The following is a 13,517-nucleotide window of genomic DNA, read 5'->3' on the forward strand; positions in this document are numbered from 1 at the left end:
TTTTGTTCCGAAGCCTAGGATATCCTTTCAAGCCTGTCAGCCCCTTGTTTTCTTCCCTCCAATTACCGGTGTTTGGGTATTTTGCAAGTATGTGTATTGTGTGTGTGTTTTATTATTTTTTAATATTTTATTTAATTATGTTTAGAGCAAGGGGAAGGGGGAGAGAAAGAGAGGGAGAGGAACATCACTTTGTTGCCTCTTGCACACCCCCAGCGGGGGACCTGGCCCACAACCCAGGCATCTGCCCTGACTGGGAACCGATCAGCAACCTTTTGGTTCACAGGCCAGTGCTCAATCCACTGGACCACACCAGCCAGGGCTAAAAATAAATAAGTATTTTTTAAACATATATGATAAAGGACTGCTGCTCAAAAATATACACAGAACTAAGATGTCTCACATCACATGTCATCAGGAAATGGAAATAAAACGAGATACCACTACACACCTATTGGAATGGCCGAAATTCAGAACACTGACAACACGAGATGGGAAGAAACAGGAACTCTCCTCCAGTCCTGGTGGAAACATAAAATGGCAAACGCTTCGGAAGACAACTTGGCAGTGTCTTTCAAAACTAAATATACTCTTAACCATACAGCCCAGCTATTGTGCTACTTAATAGTTACCACATAAGTTAAAAACTTAAGTTCACCCAGAAACCCTCACATGAATGTGTACAGCAGCTGTATTCATAATTGTCAACACCTGGAAGCAATCACGATGTCCTTCAGTAGGTGAATGGATAAACGAACTGTGGTCTGTCCCTACAATGGAATATCATTCAATGTTAAAAAGAAATGAGCTATCAAGCTGTGAAAAGACATAGCGGAGTCTTAAATGCATATTACCAAATGAAAAAGTCAATGTGAAAAAGCCACATACTATGTGATCCCAACCGTATGACATTCTGGAAAAGGCAAAACTCTGGAGACACAGAAGAGATCAGTAGTTGCCAGGAGTTAAAGGGTGGGGAGGGGTGAATGGGCAGAGCACAGGACTTTTAGGGCAGTGAAAAGTACCCTGTATTGTACCATAACGATGGGTACACTTCATTATACGTTTGTCCAATCCCATTAAATGTATAAAACCAAACTGAAACCTACTACAAACTATGAATTTTGGGTGATTAGGTGTCCGTATAGGCCCATCAATTGTAACAAATGGTAACTATCTAACCATTTGTAACAAATTGTAACTGGTGGGGGATACAGATAACCGGGAGGCAATGCGTGTGTGGGGGCAGAGAATAGATGAGACATCTCTGTGCTCTCCCCTCAATTTTGCTGTGAACCTAAAACTGCTTTCTTTAAAAAGTTTTCTTAAAAGAAGAATTAATAAGTTCTATATGCTGATGTGAAATCATATGCAAGATAAATTGTTACAAGAAAAAATACAGAATCATGTGAATGATGTGCTAGCATTTGTTTTTTAGAAGGAGGAAAAAAACTATCTATACATACTTCCTGATATACAATATCTTTTCAAAAAATACGTGAGGAGTGAATGACACTGCTGGGCTCTAGAGAAAGCACTGGATGGCTGAGGACAGAGGTGTGAGTGAGAATATCCACTATATGCCCTTTTGAGCATGAGACTATATGATCTATTCAGCTGTTTTTTCTAACAAAAAATAACAGCAATAAGGACAATTCTGGGAGGAAAATGGATGTTTTTCTATTTACTGCACCTAATTTGAGATGAGAAATTTTCAAGGATGTACTGAGAGCTGTTCCCGCCTTGAGTTTTTGCTTTTGACTGAAACTTGGACATTAAATAATGTATTTCACTCTTCTCCTTTGACAAGTGAAAAAGAAATTGGTACACAATTTGTATTTACTCTCTTCTGAGACTGTATTTTAATGACTTACCCAGTAAACAGAAAAAGACTTTCAATTCAAACCCTATTTAAAACAAGAAAAGCTGTGTTTTAGAATAAAAACATTTGTGTACAAGTTTTGGGTTTTCTTTTTTTTCAATTTGAGGAGAAAAAATTCCTCTGACATTCCCATTCAGACACGGCCCAGCAAAATGAAAGCATAACCCCATTACAGGGATTTCTCTCCAAGGGGGGAAGGAGAGTATGGGGGGTGGGGGTGGGGTACTTTCTAGTCTCACTCTTATAAACAAACCCATCACACAGGTTTAGTAACTCAGGAGAGGACCTGATTCCTATTGGCCCACTGAGTCTGGCTGCAGCCAATAACTGATGCTTTATGAGAAGGAAAAACAACTATGAAAAAAAGTTTTCACAGCCCTATTATCAAAATCCAGAATAGCTTAAAGAACACTGCTTTTAAAAATTACTAAATGTGAAAAAAATCACTAAATGTGATGTTTTTAGTGAGACTTAAAAAGATAGTAAGAAGGAGAATAGCTTTTCTTTTATGTAAAATTTCTTCCCAGTGTCTACTTCTACCACTTAGGAGCCAAGAAACAGTTATTTATTTATTATTGAAACCCAAGTATTCTTTTTTAATTTTATTTAACTTGGAGCTTCAAAACTGAAAAGGCACAAAAGCATACACAATAAATAGTTTACCTCAGGCATCTGTCTCCCCACAATCAACATTATTAGTGTCTTGTGTACTACATATGTATAACGAAAAGGTACTATATATGTATAAAGAAACCCTCCCTTTTCTTTTATACAAATGGTTGTATAGAATCAACAGTCTTCAAGTTGAAATGAAAATCAAAGGGTCTTTACATAATCCTAACTTCTTATATGAACACCTTACTCTCTTCAATAAATTTGTTTTTTAAAAAAATAAATTTATTTTCAATAGCCCCCACATCATTTAAAGTTAAGAAAGATTTGTTTGGCAAAAAGAAGTAGGAGGTCTAGAGAACTAAATTCCATACCATCACACAGCAAACCAACTCACTGCACTTCTGGTCCAGAATCCCAACCCCTGGAAAAACCACATCCACCTTCAAAGTTCCCACCAGGGGCAGCTTTACAGCGGTTCCATTAGCACTCCACAGAGACCTACTCTGAAGTCCAGAGACCTCTTCAATTCCATTGAAGAGCAGGAGAAGAGGCAAGTTGGAAACTGAATTCAAATCTTTGGTTCTTGTGGACTAACAACAAGGAAGTGAAGGCAGATAAAAGAGAAACCATGTTACCTTAGTTCAGTTAATCAGTAACTCAAATATGCTAACATTAAACTAGATTCTTCTGCCTTCCAATGGCAATTTAAGAGGTAATTCATGGGCTCCTGAGTGGCTGGACAGCTTCCTAAGTCCCTTGCTATAATTCAGAAGAGCAAACCACAGAAAACAAACTCACGAAGAGGGAAACCCAGAGAGCCTTCCAGGGTCCTGTGCAGTATTTGAATCCCTGGCTGGAGTCCAGCATGCTTTCACACTGGGGCATGCTACTAAGAGCACTAGGCCAGCAGCCTGGCCACGTCAAGGTTCAAGTCCCACCTCGACTGTGTGAGTGTGCACATTCCACAGCCTCAGCTTCTTCCTGGGTAACCTAGCTCAAAAATACTGCAGATCTGAAACCAGTTCAGCACCATCGAACTTCAACTTCCCAACACCATAGCAGAGCAGTTTTAAGAGCTCCGCACCTCCAGCTTCTGGAATAAGTTTAGAAATTTTCATTCAGCAACGATCCAAGTTGATTCTGCTCTCAAATGTAAAAAACATTACAGGAAGACACCATCTGGTTCTATCCAGCACCAAGTCTCTCAATACTATTTTAAGAAAAATAAGTGAGCAAAGTTTATATAAGGTTAAACCAATACCTAGTCTTGAGATGCCAGAAAACACATTAAAATCATGAGGGGTTCTCCTAGACCCACCGCATTTTGACAATTTATTAGTGAAGCGTGGGCTACTTTGATGTGGAAAAGCATTTGCAGAGGAGAACCTAAACACCACTCACTTCTAAACAAATAGCCAACAGAGTTTATAAACAAAGTCTTGAATGCTTTTCTGGAACCAGGCCTGAATTTATAACCTCTCAACCTCCAAATAGGAAATGCAGCTTCTCCACTCACCAAAAAGCTGGTCAGAAACACTTCTGTCTGTACTTTGGATGGAATGGTAAATTTGGGGAAAAAAACAGACAGTATTTTTTATAAATTTAGTCTTGCTTTCCTAAGTGTTAACATGATATAATGGAGCATAAAGGCAGACAGACCTGGGTTCAAATTCCTAGTCTATTCTATTTGAGCAAGAAACTAACTTCACTGAGCCTCTTCAGTGACATGGGATAATAGTTTCTGCCTCTCTTGATTATTATGAGTTTTAAAGTGACATAAAGTAATGATTGGAATATATTAATGCTCGTTTCCTCCTTTTCCTCCAGAACCCCTTGTATAAGATATTTCCTGGACAATAAATAACCAGAAAAACTTTTCCCCCTCATATTAAAGCCTAAGCATGCCAGAATCCCTCAGGCCAAAATAGATACTATTAAGACTTTCTGCATGTATGCATGTGCTCCATATACATTCTCATGATTGATACACGCTTATTGCAAATACATAATCAGAAGGTGTCCACTGCCAATCCCACTTAATGACTAGATTGAATTATGTAATATTGCTGTTTGACCATTTTACATCTACAACAATTTCACACAGTTGCAAATGCCAGTCCAGAGCAAGGGTTTCATATTTGCTCACCCCAGACTTCCAGGGATCGTTAGAAATCGAAAATTTAGTATTTTCCTCCCAGTTCTGCCATTTATCAGCTGTATGACTTTGAAAATCATGTAGCAGCCTTGGGCCCTGGCTTCCTGATTTATATAACAAACATAACATATACCTTCCTATCTTTTTCTGTTCTGTGATTTTACGACAATAAAGACGCACAGGCATGTAGTTGAGTACATCCAAAATGCAGCGTGGGTGGGAATGTTTTTAACTTTGCCATAAAAGTTTTCTTAGTTGTCCCTTCTGCATCCATCCTGCCCTCTTGCTTTGAAGCGCAGAAGACAGAGACCGTGATGATAACAACGTAAAGCTGTGTAAACTTCTTCACAGGGTTCTTAAAATGCACTTCTAATTTGGCACACCCTGCCACAGCAGTACTGGATTTCTCCTTAAACAAAAATGGTCATGGGTGTCAAAGAGATGTGAGTGAGTGTCCACTGAACTGTGTCTAAATGATTTTCCTTGTGAGGAAAGCCAGCCTTGAATGAGCCCCTGAGAGTGAGGAGAGAGAACCTGCTTCCCAGGCAGTGGAGGCATTGTTCAAAGTAATGAGTTCTGCACCACTTGGTCCACAATTCACCGCTGAGTCTGATTTTCCTAGACAAAGAGCAATAACCGAATGGGGATGCTCTTCAGCAAGCTTCTCTGAGCAGATTACTGTTGACTCATGAGGTGGCAGAGGAGGGACGATGACAGTCTTCCTAACCGTCTATGTCCTATGAATGACAAGTGGAAATGTCTGTCAACCTTGGTCACTGTTAGGCCTGGTTTGGCATGGCTATAATGGATTTCTATCAAGTCAAAACTCACTGAAAATGCCTAGAAATTATTCCAGCTCAAAAATTAAAAGGGTTAAGTGCCCTATTGTACTTTTTCTATCATAATTTTATAGCCCCCACCCCCTTTTTTTTTTTTTTTTTCAGAGAAATAATAGTCATGATCCTTCAGGCATGCAGGCCAACCCTATTCTTAGAAGTGAGCTGCAGGAGGTTTATTGTATCGTGAAACAGGGAGTCAGAACAAAGGACTACTGAATCACTCACCTTATCTTCATCCAAGAAACCCAAGAATTACAGGGTTTCTCTGTTCCTCCCAAACTCAGGAGTGGTACCTGCCCAGACTCTAGGTTTTAGGGCTCAGTCTGTACTACAAAAATGTAAGATTGATGCACATGATACTTTTTACCATATATACAGATTCTTATCTGAAATGCTTAAAATCAATGTTTAGGATGTTTTCTAATCAAAGTTTAAGCATTTGTTTCTGAATCAAGAAGTCTGATCACTCAGCACTAAATAAACTATTCTTAAGATGACCATGGGTAGTTTATCTTTACCCGGAAAACCAGAAAAGCGTTAGAATTCTTTCAGAATTCACAGCTCTTAGTTCACTAAGAGTGGGAAGCTGGATTTATTTATCTTGCCTTCCATGTAATTAGTCTTCAATAAACATTTGTTGACTAAATGAATAAATTAAGTAGAAAACAATTAAGAGTTTTCCCACTATAGCATGGCACCTTAACATGAAATACCTTTATAATATTCTACTTTTATAATTTCATCCTTATAATTATTTAGAAAACAGATATTAAAAAGAAATTTAACTGCTGTTGATAATGTGGGAAAATGCAACAAACAGAAGCAATGACTTCAACAGCTTTTATGAAGAATCTAGTGTAGCTATAAATCCTGGCTTTCTCTGCCCATCAACCCTCACTCCCTTTGTCTCCATCCCCACGGCTCCCCCCACCCGGCTCCCACACTCCCAGGATCATTATCCCAGGATCCACTAAACTGCAGTTTACCTCCCGGAACCAGCAGAAACACATGTCACTGAGAACTAGGAAATTGGAGCTAGTTACAAGACACCAAAGAGGGTCACAGAGTATGTGAACCTGAAAATTAGGAGATTTCTATTTTTTTAATTATGAGAAAAGAAGAAAAACTTAATAAAGCATTTTTTAGCATTTCATCTAAATAGATTGCAGAATGTATAGGCATTTATGATGAGGGAGATGAGAGAAATAACTAACATATTATTTGCTAATCATCTGAAATTAACATTATGCTGACTTCCTTTGCTGATGGTGGAAGGATATTGTCTGATCATTTCTATCACTAATAAATTTGAAAGCAAGCTAGTGAAAAATAGGATACAGCAAGACAGTGCTCATATATTACTTCACCTAAGGTATTTTTATGTACTCTATCCTAGGAAGAGTAACTCCATTTTACATTAATTCTAACCAATGTTTATTTAATATAAGCAACGAGGTATGTGAATTATGCTGCCAAATATTGATGCAACCTAAGAAAAATGAGCAACCAGAAACTACAGCTCCTTCTATCTACCCCTTGCCAAATGGTACCCTGCTTGTAAACAAATCAGATTTTAAAAAGGGGATGGAGCTGGCAAAACACATTTTTAAGAAAATGAAAATGACTCTCAACAGAAATCTTGAGAAATCTAACTGGCTTGCTCAAGGCCTCCTGAAACATTCCCCGCAAAAAATGTATAAGATTAAACCCAGAAATGACCAAAAAGCTAGAGCAACTGGAAAATAAATCACCTCCCCTGAGATAGCCTTTGTTTCTTTTCAGTGGCATTTTACTTTGGTTCATTTTGGAGCGAATCTCGTTCTCAGAAACGTACCAGGGGACACAGGTGCTGTGGGTTTGCACGCGCCCCGCCCTCCACCCGGAGGAAAGGAGGAACAGATCGTCCCCTTAATTCTCAAGAGCACCTGAGCGATTTTTTTTAAACTACCTAACCAGGAAGTAAACATATTTTATTCGCCTTCACTTTCATGGGCTAGAAGAGGGAGGAGGAAAAAAAATCTCAGTTACTGCCCCAATTAGCAATTTCTCATCATTTTCTTCCGTCTAAGATCAAAGCGATAAATGTCTGCATGCGGGAGGGGGCTGGTCTTATTTTTCAATTTAGTTGGTTATTGTTTTCATGCTGAATTCCTAAGGTCAAAATGAGACCATACACCGATTCCACGTTACAAACAACAAAGAGCAGCCCGGGGAGGAGCGGCGAGGGCGCCAGGGCAGATCTACGCGGAGCAGGACTTCGGGGCGCGCGGGGTGGCGTCCGGGACTGGCGGCCCCGTAGCCATGGGAACGCCGCGCAGGCGCAGAGCGCGACCGCCGCCGCCGCGGGGCCCCGACCTCCCCCCGCGGTCCCGCGCCGCTCGGGTGCCCCTAGTTTATTCCGGGAAAAGGCAATGGAGTAAATCCTCCTCGCGCCGAGAGCACCCGGTCTCCCCCGACAGGGTCCCGCGCGAGGTCGCCCAGCGCAGGAAGAACCGTGCGACTCCCCGAGTGTAATGGACACCGCGCAGCCTTCGCTGGGAAGCACGAACCTGCTCTCTCCGGGGCGTCCGGGGGTCAGACACGGGTCCCCGGGACCCGCGCGGGGGCGGAGGGGTGATGCACCCAGCACGAATGCTTGACCTTCCACCCGGCAAAACACACCCACCACCACAAGAGGCCCAAGAGTTAAGTTCTGGGGCGGCTCACACTCTCCATCCTTCTGAATTACGGGACCCCACGCCCAGCCGTGCCCAGGGCGCCACACAGGGGCTCGCGGGACCCCACGCACAGCACTCACACAGTCCTAAAGAGCGTTTCCCGGCCCGGACAGCAGAGAGAGGGACGCGGGCCACCTGCTCACTTGCACACCTGGACTGCCCGACCAATCTCCCTTTTCTTTCTCGTGCCCCCTCGTTCCCCCAAAAGCACTGACCTGCTCAACTTTGAGTGTTCGGCAGAGGAAGGATTCTTCGGAGTCCTCGGCGCAGGAGCGACCTCCGAAGTGCGCGAGTGACGAGTTATTGGCTCCCGTGACTCCAACTCCAAACCCTTGTCAAGGGTCAAAAAGACTCCTAGAAGGGCACTTCTCCCCACCAGCCGGCGGGACCGCCCCCTCTCCCAAGACGCGCAGGGAAGAGCGGGGCGCCGACGCTGCACAACCTGCTTTCTCATTCAAATCCTCCAGCTCGCCCTGCAGCCCCCTCCCTCCTAGCCCCGTAGCTCCCGCGGAAATCAGGAACTGGAGCTGGCGAGAGTGGACTGGAGCTCCCGCCGGCACCACGGGCTCCAGCCTTCCGCCTGGGTGCAGGGAGCCGAGGGTTGGACCTTGACCCCTAGGCCCACACCCCTTTGCGGGGATCCGCAGCAGGCAAGGGTCAGAAGCACTGGACATAGTCTACTTATATCCCCCCCTCAAGTTTCAATGATTCTCCAACCCAGAGACACCCCATTGGTGCTCAGTTGGGGGATGTGTCCCGGAGAGCCTCAGTGGTGGCAGAGTACAGGAGTTGGGCTAAACGAAGTTGGAGGTAAGGGAGCAGGGACTGGGGACTGTGTGCAGTTTGCACCGAAGTAAAAAGTGTCAGGACTACATCTTAAAGAAAATCCCAGACTGTCCATCTTATCGCCCCTCGCGGTTTTTTGTTTATTTGTTTGTTTTGTTTTGTTACCATTCTAAGAAAATGCAGCATCAATTCTGCCGTTGCAACCAAGATCTGCTTTGAGTAAAGTGCAGCTAAGACTGAAGAAGAGGGGGTGTAGGTAACACTTTCTATTTACCTCCGCCGTCTCTTCTTCCAGATGCTTCTCTTAAGTGTTATCGGGCCAATTATTCAATCAAATCAATTTAGTGGCTGGCGGACTCAAACAGCCAACCTGCGGGCTGTGAGAGCCTGGCCATGGCAGAAGAAAGCTCGTATACAGTAGGCACTCAGAGGGCGATGAAACGTTGAAGTCTACTGAGCGCACTACGGTGGTGAGCGAGCAGGTTGGCGCGGCTGCTGGAACGCAGACAACCTGCTGGCCTCCGCAGCCGTGAGGAGATCCGGCGTCGGCATTCCAGGATTTGCATTTATCAGCATTCATTCAACCTGCCCTATTGTTAGTTCAAAGCCTGCCTGGGAGGGTCTGCGAGACACAGCTCCTCACCTTCAGTTGAAAATTCTCCACCAATAAGAAGGCTCTAGAAAAGCCGACAGCATGGGGTTGGCAGGGATTTTCTGGGCTTAGTGACAACATAAACTAAAGTCATTTTCTTTTTCATGCGTGAATTTGCTCAGGAAGCTACAAATGAGTGCCAGAGCATGCAAAGCCGGGCCTGGCTGCCCGTCCACTTTGACGGACACTTGGGGGTGGGGGATAGCACCGTGACTTCTCAGCGCTAGATCTAGGGTTTCACCTTTTCATCCCACTTAGCCGATACCATAGAAACAACCCATTTGTATTATTCAATTCAACGGAGGCAATTACAATGTCAGAGCAAAGCACCATGGGCAAGAAGAAACTTTATCCTGAAAGCAGTTCTGGACTCTCAGAAGAAAAGGAAAAGCCACCAGAACAGTCACTTGAATTTCTTCCTGCCAGGGTACCAAGGAGAAATCAGTTTGGAAGAAGACACAGAAGGTCTTTGGGTTTAGAAAAGACCTTCTTAGAAAGAAACCGCCCTAAATTTACTTTTTTTTAAAATGTACCCACACAAATCCTCAATTTATCAGAAATTAAACAGATATTGTGAATCATACTTAAAGCTTGGTCTTCAGTGTTTAGGACATAGGAATAAACCCATAAATCTTTTAATGTAACTTTTCCCCCTGAGTCTTCTTTTTATACCATTAATGGGGGGGGGGGGCAACTAAAACTAAGAAAATGATGTTACATTTCTGACTTTTTGGAAGCAGGAGAAAATAAGTTTTCCCTGCCATGACAATCGGGGGAAATAATAACAAAGGGATTAGACAGTGGGTAGCAAACAGCCTAAGTCACACAAGCCCCTCCATGGTTACCGAAAAGTCAGTAGAAAACCAAAGTCAGTAGAAAACCAAAACAAATAACACCCTCTTACTCCACTGGTTACAGGGGATTGGAAGAAATGGGATCTTGGTTAACACTTCTTTGAGCTGTATGTCCTATATGGTATTAAAGAACCTTTTTTTTTTTTTTTTTTTTTTTGAATGATCAGGTAAGCCATAACCTTTTAACAAGGATTTTCAAATGTAAGGGATTCCTGCTAGTAGTTCAATTCAAGATTGAAACCAGCTCTGGTGAAAAGTCTGGGGCTGAATCCGGCTTCCCCACCCAGGAGGACCTCCACCCGCACGGTGAGTCGCAGAGAGCCCTTTACAGGGGTCCTTTGACTTAACCTCCTCCCAGCAGTAAAGAGGGCTGTGAAAGCACCGATTTTTCTTACATGCCATTGACTGGTGAAAGACATCCTTCCCAACCCCCCACTCCCCTCTTGCTTCCAGAGCGATGACTCTCATTAATTATACTGGCACAGCACTGCCTGGCCTCCCTTCTAAAAAGCTGCCGGATTTCTACATATCACCTCTGCCTTGATACAGAAGGCGTACTGACACCAGGATCACAGAAAATCCTGTAAAAGCTGCCTGAGACGCAGTAAGGTGATTGATGTACCCTGTGGTTGGGCCCGCTGTGCTGCATATCGTAAGGGGCTTCCTAGCAAACTGTCCTGGGAATCTGTGTCAGAAGTAGGTTTTTCTAGCCGTAGAAAAATGGTGCTTTCAGTTGCAAAAATAGCCATATTTAAGAGAGTCAAATTTAACCATGCAGCGAGAGAGTGAAGAAGATGAGTATTATCCCTACTTCAATCAATACATAAAGAAGTCAATTGGACTACCAAAGAGTTTAATTCTTATCCAGAAGGAGTTACCCCCTTTTCAACACATATTTGTTGAGTACTAGCCATGTACCAGGCACTGCTCTAGATTACGTCTTAGCTGGACTATAGATAGTACTGAAGTACACAGCAGTCGCTGTCCTTCAGGCCTCACTCCCCATATCGGTCAAGACGTTTGGGTACAAATAAGAAAACAAGACCCAAATCAAACTAGCTTCCGGGAAGAAAACCCAATGTACTAACTCTCACCTTAACAGAGGTGATTCAGGAATGACAGGATCCAGGAGTTCAGCATCATCATTTCTCTCTCACACTCATTTCTCATTTTTGCTTCTATTTTCTCTCCCTGCTTTTCTCCATGTTTTAATCTTATCTCTCCTATTACACGTGTGCATCCTGTGTAGGCTGGTGGGGGTGGGGAAAGCATTACCAGGGACAGCGCTAGTCTTCAATCATCTCGGCTAGTGATCCCAGGGGAAAGAGAGGCCTTCTTGCTTTTACCATCTGCAAATAAGGTTGTAGGAAAGGATTCTAATTGACCTGGTTCAGGTCATGTGTCCATCCGTAGATCTATTAATGTGGGCAGCAACAAGTACAGTATATGTGTGGCCAGTCCCTGATTACACAGCCACCCCTATATACAGCCAGGGAGCTGAGACGGCAGAGAAGCAGCCCCACCAGAACTCCGAGGAGATAACATCTGGAGGATTTGTTCCTCCCGGGAGGTGAGGAAGAGATTCTGGCAGATAAAAAGAGCAGGTGTTCCCTACAGTATGCCCTCCTGAATCAGCCACCTGAAAAAGACATAAGGACCTTTGTACGGAGTCATATGTATATAACAGAGATTCTTTCTTTCTTTTTTTTAACTTTTTTTTATTTTTTATTTTTTTATTTTCAGAGAGGGAAGGGAGGGAGAAAGAGAGAGAGAGAGAAACATCAATGTGCAGTTGCTGGGGGTCATGGCCTGCAACCCAGGCATGTGCCCTGACTGGGAATCGAGATTTTTTTTTCAACGAGAAAAGAAACTTCCTGAGTTCATCAGCAAAGACTGGGGGGTGGGGGAGTAGGGGGTGGACCCTTGTAAATGCCACCAATCTTTCCCTCCCAAGCTGGAGAGTTCTTTTGTTTTGTGTTTTGTGATCTTCATGAAAATTTTCATATGTACACAAAAGATGAATCATAATGAACCATTATATATTAGTCACCAGTTCCAAAAATTATTAATAGTTTGGCACTCTTTTATATATTCAGAAACGTGGTGAACTCACTGAAATACTTCAATTCATTTTTAAATTAACACGTTGTTGCAGGGCTCTAATCTCGGCTAATGGAATAAATGCAACCTCCAGAGTTAACTAAACTAACTATGACCAACATATGTGAAGCTCCTAGTACAAACCGAGCTCTCAAAAATGTCAGTTATTTGTCCTGGCAACCTATTGAAAGCTTTAAAATACTAACAAACTCTATACACTGAAATGTATTTGACCTATGGAAAATAAAACATTTAAGGTTACATCTTGTACCAATAGACAATAACGTTTTTCCATGATCCATTTTTAAATGTGCTATTCATATTTTTTCCATAGCAAGACTACATAATTGTTTCTCCTTTTATATGGAAATTTTAAATATTACAAGCAAATGCACTTTTTCACCTTACACATATGGAGACAATATAGGTTAACTTTTTGTCAAGATTAGGAATGAGTTTGGACGAGGTGTCAATTCTAACCTCTAGGTTTCTTACTTTGGCAAAAGTAATTCCTCCCTCGAATGTCGCACAGAGATAAAGGGGCAGTGTTGTGCCTGCCCAGGTTTAAGTTCTTCAGCTCAACTAAGGTTTTCTTATATCCCAGTTACGCTTCTCAAGACACTTTTGTTCCCAGCATAGAATGAATACTTTTTAAAAGGCAGCAAATACGCTCAAGTGAAACTTTCCCACCTTCCATTTTTCCCCCAACTTGTTTCATTCTTTCTTGCTCCTGGGGGTTTGGAGGGCTGGGAATGAAGTATTTCAGAGAAAACAACAGTGTCAGAGGAGGACAGAGCCCCTTTTCCTGCTTCCTAAGTGCTTCACAGCTGAGCCCCGTGAGGCTCCTCTCCAGAAAGACCTCCCACAGAGCCGGGACCTGCAGCCTTCCATATGGTCAGAGCCTGCTGGGCGGGACAGAC

The 13,517-nt window shown here is 42.9% G+C and overlaps 1 protein-coding gene across 8 annotated transcripts in view; it reads right to left on the reverse strand.

The window, feature by feature from the left end:
- The window catches only part of PLCH1 (phospholipase C eta 1), a 181,447-nt gene extending 172,569 nt beyond the window's left edge, over positions 1-8,878 (reverse strand). For 6 of the 8 annotated variants that reach the window (XM_028504928.2, XM_028504927.2, XM_036017588.1 and 3 more), the window contains exon 1: positions 8,421-8,877. The gene's annotated coding sequence lies outside the window, so the exon portion shown is untranslated. Of the gene's footprint in view, positions 1-2,888; positions 3,135-8,420 lie in introns of those variants that run through there. The other 2 variants (XM_036017590.1, XM_036017587.1) reach the window with 2 other exon arrangements.
- Between the last annotated feature and the right edge of the window lie 4,639 nt (positions 8,879-13,517).

The sequence above is a fragment of the Phyllostomus discolor genome, chromosome 2 (genome assembly GCF_004126475.2).
Source record: "Phyllostomus discolor isolate MPI-MPIP mPhyDis1 chromosome 2, mPhyDis1.pri.v3, whole genome shotgun sequence".
In the NCBI taxonomy this organism is placed as follows: domain Eukaryota; kingdom Metazoa; phylum Chordata; class Mammalia; order Chiroptera; family Phyllostomidae; genus Phyllostomus; species Phyllostomus discolor.